Source organism: Argentina anserina, chromosome 6 (genome assembly GCF_933775445.1).
Source record: "Argentina anserina chromosome 6, drPotAnse1.1, whole genome shotgun sequence".
NCBI lineage: Eukaryota > Viridiplantae > Streptophyta > Magnoliopsida > Rosales > Rosaceae > Argentina > Argentina anserina.
Genome location: NC_065877.1, coordinates 21,644,216 through 21,657,757, shown reverse-complemented (window position 1 = coordinate 21,657,757; position 13,542 = coordinate 21,644,216). Strand labels below are relative to the sequence as shown.

Here is a 13,542-nt window from a genome sequence, read left to right as displayed (position 1 = left end):
TCATCATGCTACCAAATCAATCGTTCTTCATCAAATCTAAATCCAAACTCAAGTCCACAAAGAATCATCAAGCTACCGAATCACTCGTTCTTCATCAAATCCAAATCCAAACTCCAATTCTCAAGATCAAGTGCATGTCACCCTTGAGTCAAGTTATCTACGAAGATAGGATCAGAGGAGTTCACAAAAATTGTAACTTCGCGCTTGATTATCAATAAATCACATTTTATTTGTACACATGTCTGCACTCTTATTTGTTTTCAGATTCTCGTTCTACACATGTAACAGAGATTGCTCTAACAAATTATGGTACTACTATGGTATATTTGCCTATTCGTTCTCTTTAGTTTGATGAGGATGCGACGACTCCTTTCATTGTTTTGTCTTGTAATAGTGATCTTTTGGGTCTTTCTCAATTATGATTTCTTGGTGAGGTTTTGGCTTCGCCAGTTGTTGTATCTGTATCTTCTTCTATAATATGGGGCAGTAAGGACATTTCTTGCCTCTCGTATCCCTTTTTCTTAAGCGAGAAAAGGTAGATAATTCGCAAAAATAAGCTTGCATGAACTACATTTGCTCAGTAGATAAGTCCACCAAAAAAAACATTGCTTAGTAAACTAACTTGCATTTTCTTATGAGATTAGTGAACTGATCTCTGTAGATTCAGTCGGTAGTGATCCACCTGCTGAAGTTGAAGTGTTCCACTATCCTCAGTTGGGATTTGTTGGAGACATAAGAAAGGCTTTGAGGGTATTTGGAGGCTCTCCAGTTCGCCTTCAAGCATCTCGACCACTTTCGTCATTGAAGGGCGTTCACTTGGCTTCATTTGTATGCACCACAGTGCTACTAAAATCATCTTCTTTACGATTTTCATCTCATCCTCTGTGGCATCTTCTATCTCTATGTCCTTTCCTTCATTCAATTGGTTAGATACCCATGAAGGGAAGTAATTTTCTCCAATGTTGTCAAAGGCGACGCCGAGACGACGCCGATGCGCGCTTCAGTGCGGGGCGGGGATGAAAAGCCTCGTTGGCTCTAACGCCGACGTGCTGCTGGAAAGGCGACGCCCGGAGCGGTGAGGCAGAGCTGAGATCCGAATGCGAGGCGCGACCCGTCCAAACGACTCGTTTCAAGGAAGAAGACGAAGACATATAATCAATGCATTAAACGACCCGTCGTTTTTTAATTAAACCAACTTCCTTTCAACCTATAATCATCCGTCGTTTGGTATGTTAATTAAACAAACATCCATTTGACCTATCTCAGCCTCTCCATTCTCTCAGCCGCATGGACATATCCATTCTCTCTGCTCTATTGCCACATTTGTGAACTGAGAGTAATTAAGGTATGGTGTATGTAGATGATATAATGCTTTAATTAGACTAATCATATTCGGTCAATATTTGTTGTTACTTATGAATCAACCCGAATATTTTCATTGCCTCTGCAGTCTGCACACATCAAATTCCATCCTCAATTTGTCTACCTGCTTTGGTATTTATCAAGTTAGTTATCTTTGCTACTCTCTATTAGTTCTCTTAGTTTTCTGTAAATGGTTATGTTGATTTACTCACTATTGGGTTTTTGTTGTTTGTGTGTGATTGTGTTGGTAATTATATTAGTGATGAGTGGGAAAGGGGAAGATGGAAGAGATAAGGCCTGGAAGTATACAAAGAAAACGGAATGGGAGAAATATTTTAGATGTGTTTTTTGTAATCAAGTATGTAGTGGCACTATCTCTAGGCTTAAGCATCATTTAGCAGGCATTTCAGGTGGCATGAAAGCTTGTAATAAAGTCCCTAAAGATGTAAAGAACGAATTTCAAATAGCTATTAAGGATGCTAAAGATGATAAAAATAAGAGAACTATTATGTTGTGTGAGATAGGGGCAGGTATTGGTGGTGAGAGTAATGTCGTTGAACACCAACTAAGTTCAGAATGTGGGAGTACTACTGTCCAACCAAAAGTTATAGGACCGATTGATAAATATGTGGCTTCGGAGCCTAAACAAACTGTATTGAATGAGGCTTACAAAAAAGAGTTAAGAAAAGATGTTTGTCGAATGGTTGGTCGTTTTATGTTTTCTAGAGTGCTTCCTTTCAATACGGTTAATGATCCATTTTGGTTAGCTATGGTAGAGGGCATTGCTAAGTATGGTGTAGGATTTAAGCCTCCTTCTATGCATGAATTAAGAACTTGGATTCTTAGGGAAGAAGTCGAAGACATTGATAGGTATTTGTTAGAGCATAAGCAAGCTTGGGAGAAATATGGATGTTCCATTATGTCGGATGGTTGGACCGATGGAAAGGGTAGAGTGCTTCTTAATTTTCTTGTGAATAGTCCAGCTGGTACTTTCTTTTTGAAGTCCATTGATGCATCCGGTAGTGTGAAAAATGGATCTTTGATGTTAAAATATTTGGATGATGTGGTGAGAGAAGTTGGGGAAGAGAATGTGATTCAAATAGTCACCGATAATGCATCCAATTATAAGAATGCGGGACTTAGGCTTATGCAAAGACGAGAAAAGTTGTGGTGGACGCCATGTGCAACACATTGTATTGATCTTATGCTTGAAGATATTAGCAAAATGACGATATTTGAGAAATCAATTAAAAGTGCTAAGCAAGTGGTTAAATTTCTCTATGGTCACACATGGGTCATTTCTTTGATGAGGGAATTCACAAGCAACAAAGAGATAATCCGACCAGCTGTGACTCGCTTTGCAACTGCCTTTCTCACTCTTCAAAGCATCTATAAGCAGAAGCAGCCTCTTCAAATGATGTTTAATAGCAAGCAGTGGGTTGAAGGCCCTTTTGTTAAAAGCCATGAAGCAATACAGGTTCGTGTCATTATTCTTTTTTAGAATACTTTTTGGAGTGATGTTACTTTTTGTGTGAAAGGTGTGCTGCCATTAGTGTGTGTCTTGAGGGAGGTTGATTCTGAAGTAAGGCCTGCTATGGGGTACATATATGAACTGAAGGATGCTGCCAAAGAGAAGATTGCATTTAGTTTGAAGAAGAACATCAGACACTATCAACCAATTTGGAATAAAATTGATGCAAGGTGGACTCCTCAACTCCATCAGCCTTTACATGCTGCCGGTTACTACCTAAACCCTCAATTGCATTATGAGGACAACTTCTCTAATGTTATGGAAGTGAAGAAGGGATTGTATGAATGTATGGATCGGATGATGTCTTTTGATGATCGTTTGAAAGCTGATATTCAATTGGAGATGTTTGACAAATGCCTTGGAGAGTTTGGAACTCCGATTGCTATACACTCTAGAAAGATAAGAAATCCAGGTAATGCCTCGTATGTTATTTTTATAATACAAATGTCTATACTTGAGTGTTTGTAGATAATAATAATGCTATTTTTATTTTTTGTAGCAAGTTGGTGGGAGCGTTTTGGAGAAGAAGCACATGAGTTGATGAAGTTTGCAGTCCGTGTCCTTAGCTTGACTTGTAGTGCATCTGGATGTGAGAGAAATTGGAGCACCTTTGAGTCGGTACGGTCATGTGTTTGATTGTTATTATAAACTTCAACTATATAATAAGTTGCATACTTCTAAGTTTATTCTTATGTTGGTTTTAGATTCACACACAAAAAAGGAATAGACTTGAACACAAAAGATTAAATGCATTGGTTTATGTGAAGTACAACTCTTTATTAAGGGAGAGAAATATTTGAAGAAGATCAAAGAAGCTTGACCCTATATTAGTAGAGGAAATTGATTCTGATGATGAATGGATATCAGAGGTGGAAGATCCAATTCTCTCAAGTGATATTTCTTGGCTTGAAGAGGATGTATTTAAGGTGGATGCTATAAGGAATATGCCTATTGATTGTTATGAACAAAATTTTTCAACTCGAGTTCCTATTTCTGTGGAGCCATCAGAGGAGCCTGTCATGGATGATGAGCTTGTGTTGGATGAAGATATGAGCCTTGATGAGCCAATTTACCCACTTTCCACTGATAAAGTAATAAAAGAAAGAGTGATGAATGCTCAAGTAAGTAGTTTCTTACTAATCTGCATATTATTTAATTTTTTAGAATATATGTATCCTTCCATTTTTAATTCCAAGTTTTCTCTTTAGGTAAAGGAAAAAACAAGCAGAAAATGAAAAAACTTGCTGCATTACTTAGAAATGATGAAGATGAGATAGAAGATCTTTTTGCCTCCTCATACTACTACATTCAACAACAATGATTGTGATGATATTCATGTGGGTGTGACTAGATTTGAGTATGATGATATGGACGATTGAAGTGTAGTTCTCTTTACATTGATGTAATTTGAGTCTATGTTTGAACTCTTTTATGTCATTGAAATCGTATTTGGAACCTTTAAAGAACTAAATAATGAATTTCATGTTATTTTTAAGTATGTTATTTATAAGGATATATTTTTATAAATGTAATGTATATATTAAATATTTGTTGGAAAGACAGTCACTTTTTCGCCTTGAGGTTTCGCCTTAGCGAGGCGACCCCTAGTCGTCTTCGCCTTCACTTTCGCATTTGAAAACATTGATTTTCACTAAACTGGCTTGACTGATCTATCCCTCCATTCAAGTTCTTCCTTCTCCCAGCCATTTCCATCAATAGCATTCCAAAACTGTATACATCAGCCTTGTAGGAAACACCTCCAATGTTCTTATAGAATAGCTCAGGAGCCATGTATCCAATCGTACCTCTTACTGCGGTCAAAGACACAATGCTATTATCCAATGGGTATAACCTTGCTAACCCAAAATCAGAAACCTTAGGAGTGAAATCCTCATCCAAAATAATGTTATGAGGCTTGATGTCAAAGTGCAAAATCTGCATATCACACCCTCGATGCAGATAGTCGATACCGTGAGCAACTCCAAGCGCAATCTCAAATATTTTCTTGAAACTTAAGGAGCTCGCTCCTTGCTGAAGAAAAATGTACTTGTCAAGAGACCCATTAGGCATGAAATCATACACAAGAGCACGCTTTGATCCCTCAACACAAAATCCAATCAGTTGCACAACATTAACATGATGAATCCTTTGCAACTTCATTGATAAAGTCTTGACCGTTAGCTTGGGACTTACCCAGAATCTTGATGGCCACAAGCCGACCGCTACGAAGGGTTGCCTTGTACACCGTTCCATAGCCTCCTTGACCCAATTTTTCCTTGAAATCCTTTGTCATTTTCTTGATGTCTGAGTAAGAGTATCTCACTGGCATGAGATTGTTATTGTTCTGCAGGAAGTCTTCTATATTATCGTACATGGATAAGTGTCTTCTTCTCCACATGTATATTAGTAATGCGGTTAAACAAGGAAGGCCAATTACAAGCTTAGCTGCTTGTGGTAGTGCTGTTGTTCACAGAAAGAAATCAATAAAAATACATTGTAGGCAAAGCACAAACTATTTATTGAATGTCACTGCAAATGTTTAATTCGTTTGAATATGATTTGGAGATCCATCTCTCTTACCATAATAAACGGGTGCATTTATAATGAGCTGAACGTGAAACTTAAGAGTTGTACAAGAAAAGTTTCCCTGCAATTGAGGAAAATTGGATCATAAAAATGATGAACGAATGGATATAGAAAACTTTAACTCGAATAGTATCTCTAAAGCTTCTAAATGAGCGTAAACATTATGATAGAGTGCATCAGTGTACTTTCGCATCAAGTATACTAATTAAATTCAGAGGTAGACCGACTCTATTAGTTAGTAAGATATATAAGAGCACAAGGCATGCTCACCTACGAGACAGTTTTTAAGGAACTCTATTTATATCCTCTTCGTGTATCATTTTATCGAACTAAATCTATTTGATGCATCGCTACATAATGTATCAATACACTGGTACTATTGAGCTTATCGAAACCACTTGTTGCATAAACAGTTAAACTTATGAACATCAAGAAATACAGAACAAAGAGCACTTGCCTTCAAACTCATTCTTTATCGGGTCATACCAGCGTTCTCCTAAATAGATGAAAAAAGAATATAGGATTAGCATAGGGCAGTTGACAAGTGAAATCAATTAAATCATACTAATTAAGAACAAACCTGACGATGGCCCCGTGCACTTGATAGTCATAGGCTCGTCGAACGACGTATCACACACTTCATCACCTTTGCATTCTCCACATCCATACACGAACCATGAGAGTTCAAAACCGTTCACTAGTTCATCACAAATCCTTTCACATGACCTCATGTTCTTGTAGATTTTACGGAACGCGAAACTTTTGTAGGTTGAAGCAGGCGATGCTAAAAGCATTTGTGTTACTTCGCAGGTTCTCCCCAAATCAAATGAAGTTACGGAGCCAACCATGAAATAAGAATGTTTGCAAGAATTGATGGTGGTGTTGTTGAGGCATGAAGCTGTTTCAATAAGCAGAGTTGAATTCATTGGCGTTGCGCAGGTCACGAGTATTAGTGGCACTTGGTCCAAATAAGGAGTGTAAAACGAAGAGAGTCCATAGGGATATTCGGAATAAAACTTTTGGGTGAAGTTGTCGGAGGTTAAAGAGTAAAGTGGGGTTGAACAGTAGTTCTTCTTCTTCTGAACACCGGAATCCACAATTCGGATTGTGAAATTATTGTAATGGATTGACCTCACATAATACCTTACTGAATCCAAGTATAGTACTGCAGCAGTAGCATTCTCCTCACAAGAGAGCTCAAACCTATTGCTCCCACAACTTTGAGCGTCTCCTTTCAGTCGAAATGGATAGCTTATGTATGTATCTCCACAAGTAGAGGTGCAGCTATCTAACGGATTTTCAGACGTTTGTGAAAGAACTGTAAAAGGGAGGAGGAGGAAGACGGAGATCAAGATGGGATTTCCTCTAGACATGGTATTCAAGGAGGCCAAATGAAACAGAGAAGATAAGGGGTGAATAGAAATGACATGGTTATATATAACATGGAGTCTCCAGAAAACAATCAAGCTCCGTCAGCTTTCTTTTATTGGGGGTTATGTGGTTCAATTCGAATAACAGATGGGATGGTCACGATGCCTCACATCAAAGGGAAGTTCGAGACTGTAACGACCCCAAAATTTCGAGCATAAAAATTTAAAATTTCAAAGTCGTGAAACACTAAACAATCTCAATGAATCGAAATTATTTTAAATGCCATAACAGATCATTACTGAGTTCACAATACAACTTAGACAAACCAAATTTATACTCAAACATTACATAAAAATGGAAATGTAATAATCTTCACAATCTCTCACAAAACCCACGAATAAATCCTCACAAGTTCTCACACAATCCACAATAAAAACCTCACCACAAGCAGGATAATGAACAACTTCGAGTCTTCAGAGTTGTCCCTCGATCTCCACTAATCAACACCTGCGGAATTATCCCCTACACCATTGAATTGGTGCACCGGGAATGTAAACACAAACCCGGTAAGCTTTACAGCTCGTATGAGTAAAACGAAAATATAACTCGCATATCAATATATACGAAAATCCACAAATCAACAAATATAAATGCACTCATGAGTCAATGGACGGCCCATCTGGTTGTCCCAAAAAAATATGAAATGAAAGTGCTCATGAGAAATTGGGCAACCCTTCTGGTTACCCAAATACATTTATAATACGGGTACTAATGAACGGTGGTACACATCTGTTACCCCTCACGTAGTACACCGCCGATATTGGGCAACCTTTTGCTACCCAATATCCAAAATATGAGTATTCATGAGCCGATAACCCATCTGATACCTCACATGCAGTACTCCGGCAGACAGACTAGAGCTCTAACTGTATCGTAACTTTCGCCCGGCCAAAAGCTAGGTTCCGACATGCCAAACACATCCGAAGACATAAACACGTTTTAACAAACTCCATGTTAAAACCACATACAATAATCATAATCTTATATTGTACAAATCAAATCACATGCTCGATATATAACTCTCGTCATCAAAATGACATAATCACGATAAAATCATAACATTATATTATATAGCAAACTATATATATATATGTATCTATTTACCATTTATACAATATATATATAATCCACTATATCATATACATGTCATATTTCATAAACACGTCCGAAGACAAAACTCGTCTGAAGACAACGTTTTAACAAACTCCATGTTAAAACCACATACGATAATCATCGCCTCATATTGTACAAATCAAATCACACGCTCGATATATAACTCTCGTCATCAAAATGACATAATCACGATAAAATCATAACAGTTTATTATATAGTAAACTATATATATATGTACCTATTTACCATTTATACAATATATATATAATTCACTATAACATATACATGTCACATTTCATTCTTAAAATTCTGCAAAATCTTGAATCTCCGCTAGGGTAGATTCGTATATATGTGAGATTTTACTCACCTTATCAACTCGAGCGTAATTCCACAATTTCCGAAGATAATTCATTTTCTTGATTTATCGATCACCTTAAAAAGATAAGAAAAGAATTTAGAATCGTTTCGTAAACCTTAAATGCCGAAACAGTAATAATAAGTTATTGTTCAGCAATTTCTGGTTTTACGAAATTACTGTTCACGTATTTCTGTACAAATCCATATCAATTAGTACATACTGTTTACACATTTCTGTATGTACGAATACTATTCAAATGTAAATACTGTCTCAGTAAATAATAATTACTAAATTATCCTTCTGAAATTACTTTTTACATTTTACTGAAAGTAATTTACATTTACATTTACATTTACAGTACGTAAAATAAAATTTACATTTACCGTACGTAAATCACATTTTTACATTCACCGCCGTAAAAATAAATTTTACAATTTACTGTTTGAATTTACTGTTCACACGCCGCCGCACGTGGTGGCGCGTGGGGTACACGCGCCACCTCCCGCAGGCCGCGCGTGGCGCTCACGCGCCGAGCCTAAGGCCGGCGCGTAGCACGCCACCGCCGCCCCAAAATCCCTCCATTCTTCTCCCTCTTCCTCCCCACGACCTCACGCCGCCCCTAGACCCCTCCATGCCCTCACACGCGCCGCCTAAGGCGGCGGTATCCCCCCTCACTTTCTCCTCCCCCGATCTGTACCAGATCCATCCAATTCCAACAAAATCACACCAAACAACCACACAATCAATCAATTCAACTCACCCTTATCTATTCCACGCCTTGAAGTCACCGGAGATCGTCGGAGAGAAGCACGACAGCGGCGAAGGGTCTTGCAGACCTCGGGTTGTTGCGGAGAGACTCACGTCAGCGCGGGAAGGTGCGGCGAGCTCGAGGGTTGCTGCGGACGTCCGTGCGAAGCTTCCTAGGCCGGCGGTGTGCGACACGGTCGGGCGGAGGATGAGATTGCCGGAGCTGGGTTTTTGTTTTTAGAGAGGGAGAGCAAATCGGGGAGAGAGAGAACCGAGGGAGGCGGTGAGAGGAGAGAGAGAGAGAGGGGTTTCCAGAAATGGAAAACCTAATCAGAAAAAAGTCTTTTTTATACTCGTTTTCAAAATTGGAAACTAACTTCCGACATTAATAACTTTCATGTACGATTTCCGAATCGAACGCGTGACGCGTCCACGAACTCGTATCGACGAGCTCTACAATTTTTGTGAAGCATGTTTTCACAACCGAGCGACAAAATAAAAGTCGATATATATATATTGCGGAAACGTAACGTTTTTTCTAAATAAACGTTCCGAAACGTTTCCGTTCGAGTTTCGTAATGTTGCAAGCAATCCAAATTTCATTTTAATGAATTTCACAACTTAATAGAAATTAAACAAACCAAACATCATTCCGAAAAATCGGGTTATTACAGAGACTCTATCCAATATTAAAGATGGACAGCCCGGAAAAGAAAATTCTTACACGAAAATGCAGACTAGTCAAATTGTTGACGAATCAACCATTTAGGCCGTAGAAAAAAGATAAGAAAAAAAAGGTTTTAGTCTCCATTCGCATAGCCGAGAGATGATGACATTATGATTCGTATTCATCATCTCAGAACTTAGTAGAGCCGTAGGATACAAAGCAAGCGAAAACCTAAAATTTCGGCGACAACGGAAATATAGAGAGTCTGAAAATTAGAAATTTCGATTTTAAAAATAATTGAGTAAATTGATGGAAATTTATATAAAAACATGAAAATTTTGAATGAAATTTTGAGAGATGTTTAGTTAATCAATTATTATCTACCATATGTCATAAGTAATTATTATAAAATTATAAATTTATAGTGAGTTGTAGTAATTTGAGGTGAAATAATCGTCGAGAATTATTAAAATTCTACCTAAATATTTGTTATGGCTTGGCACTCAAAGGGAAACTAGGTTATCACATCTTATTTATATATGATACATTAAACAAAAAATTACATAAGTGATTTAAAACCACATAGAAGATTTATGAGGTACAAAATTTTCACTATCTTCATCATGTCCATGAGTAGAGTCCTATGTATATTGTGAATAATAGTCATTAAATGATATATACATTTTAGAATTTTGCATGTACTGACTTATATGTCAACCATAAGAGTCGTGAGTAATTGACTGTGGGTTGTGGTACTGGTAGTTCTCATTCAGATTAAGCATTTTTGACCATAACCATAGCTTTGTGAAGATTGTAATGAGGTGAACGAACTTCAATTCTCCTCAACAACTAATTCAGTTTTTTTTTTAATTTTAGGGAAATGTTAAGACATGAAATGCACTATATTAAAAAAAGTCATATATAACAAGTTGGTGTAGTATAGTTGGCTACAGTTTTGTTCTTATAAAGGATGGATCAGAGGTTCAATTCTTCTAATCAATAATTTTTTATTTTATTTGAAATTTGCCTAACACGTGACGATATTCAAAAAATTTCATCAAGAAATATTTGATATATAAGGGATATATCCATATGTGAAAACTTTGGCAGTATCGATATTTCGGTCCTTGGTATAAAGAAACAATCAGTGAAGCACGATTAGACAAGTCGATCTGAAGAACAAGAAAAGCGAGCTGCTCTTTGTATCTAATTCAGCTAAATTGTTAATTATTAGATATGCATGAAGTGATTCACAATTTGTCATGCAGTTTGTTGTTCACAGACACAGTTCTAGATGCTGATATCGTCGTGCGTGGAGCATCAGTTGGCCAAGAAAATTGCACAGAGGTTCGATGTAAAAAGCCATGGCCCTGTGACCCGATTTTCATTTCGACTGAAAGGAATGCAACTACCCCACTGCGGCTACCCAGGCTTTGATTTATCATGCACCAAGGACAAGCAGACTGCTCCAGATCAATTCATCATCAGCTGATGGGTTCTTGGTGAAAAGGATTAACTACACAGCTCAGGAAATTGAAATAAGTCTTTATGATATTCACTATGATTCTTTTTATGATTACCAAGATATCTGCTTTCCCAGACAGATTTTCGAGCTCAATTCCTCTTCATTCAAATACTCAGAAGCCCAACAGAAAACTAACTACACCATATTCAGTTGCCCGACATCAGATGAAAGGGATCAGTACCAATGTTTAAAGACGTTTTTTTTTAGAATCTTGAGCTTTAAGACTTGAGGCGTCTTATGTTATAAAATTTTAATAGTTAAATATGTAAATATATAATTATACACATATAAAAAGAATAAATATACATAAGAACTTACTAATTTATTACATTTAGAGATAATGAAATTCATAATCTAAACGTTTTAGATAATTTTTATCAAACTAAACACATTATATAAATAAATATAAAAATATATCTAAAAATATTATTTTTAAGGCATAGTAAAATGTATAAAAGATGTGAAAAACGTATCATAAGACGTAAGTTTTTTAAACCACGGTGTCCAGATCGAAAAATAGAGACGTTTTGTAAGTAGCCTTAAGTCTTTTAAGCCTCAGACAAACTTTAAAATGAGTTTTTTAAAACATTGATCAGTATCAGTCCTTTTGTCAACTGGCGAATTTGAGCCCTTGCCTTGGCAATTCCAGCAAGATGTATGCTGTTCAGGATGGATGTTCAGAGCTTAATTACATGCCTCAGCTGGTGTCGTGTACCAAGGTGGAAGACTACATGTCAGTACCAGATATTCGGTGGCAGCCTGTGAAGCTTCAATGGTCCAGACCATCGTGCAAACGTTGCGAAGAGATAGGCAAGATATGTGGATTGCTGAAGCAAATTGCAGATAACCGGACCACTGAAGAAATTCAATGTTTAGATGTGCCAAAAGGTACTAAAATCATTTCTCTTCACTCTTCACTTGCTTCCTAGCTAACTTAACTTTTACAGAATTGTCTGGTCGTACATATATAACCAACAAGATAGTAAGAGATTTTATATAGATTGAGCGCTCACTCTGGTTTTCATCGTGGAAGACGAGTCTTAGAGATATTAGGTAAGTCTATGGACGCATTATACTTATTTTTCAGAACTGCGGTCTATCATGGAAAGTCTTTTCATATTGATTTGTTCTGTAAAAGATGCTAGTCAATGTTAATGGTGAGTGTCATTTATATCTGCAGGCATTTGTGCACTTGTTACGGCTGTAATAGGAGTGACTACCGTGATATACTACTTGTATAGTTCTAAGAAAACACAAGAAGAAAATCAATTGAGAATTGAAAAGTTTTTGGATGATTACAAGGCTCTCAAACCCAGTAGATATGCCTATGATGATATTAGGAGGATAACAAATCAATTTGAGGACAAGTTGGGTCAGGGGGCTTATGGAACTGTCTACAAAGGAAAGCTTTCCTCTGAACTACTTGTTGCTGTGAAAATTCTCGAGATGAGGAGGGGGGAGATTTTATTAACGAAGTGGGAACAATGGGTCTAATTTACCATGTCAATGTGGTTGGCTTTTGTGCTGATTTATGAGTACTTACCAAATGGTTCATTGCAGAATTTCCTGTCATCTGCAGATGATAAGAACACATTTCTTGGTTGGGGAAAGTTGCAAGATATTGCTTTAGGTATAGCTAAAGGAATTGAATACCTTCACCAAGGGTGTGACCAGAGGATCCTCCATTTTGATATCAAACCTAACAACATTTTGCTAGACCGGGATTTCACTCCAAAAGTTTCTGATTTTGGGCTAGCCAAGTTGTGTTCTAAGGATCAGAGTGCTATATCCATGACTACAGCTAGAGGGACTATGGGGGTACATTTCACCAGAAGTGTTCTCTAGGAACTTCGGAAATGTATCGTATAAGTCGGATGTGTATAGTTTTGGAATCTTGCTGCTTGAAATGGTTGGAGAAAAGAAAAATTTTAAGGTTATGGAGGACTCCACCAGTCATGTCTTCTTCCCAGAATGGATTTACAACCTTTTAGAACAAGGGAGCGATCTACGAATCCATATTGAGGACGAAGGAGATGTTAAAGTAGCTCGGAAACTTGCAATCATCGGCCTATGGTGCATTCAGTGGCATCCAGTAGATCGCCCGCCCATGAACATTGTTGTTCAAATGTTGGAGAGAGAAGGTGACAGTCTAAGTATGCCTCCTTATCCCTTTGCCTCTACTTCAAACTGAATTAGAATGAATGCCTGCTTCTGCAAGAAGC

General features: G+C 37.4%; 2 pseudogenes; one reads left to right on the top strand and one right to left on the bottom strand.

Moving 5' to 3' along the window:
- Positions 1 to 640: 640 nt before the first annotated feature.
- Positions 641 to 5,536, bottom strand: LOC126797058 (rust resistance kinase Lr10-like; annotated as a pseudogene).
- A 6,437-nt stretch (positions 5,537 to 11,973) lies between these two features.
- LOC126797057 (rust resistance kinase Lr10-like) lies at positions 11,974 to 13,542 on the top strand (annotated as a pseudogene).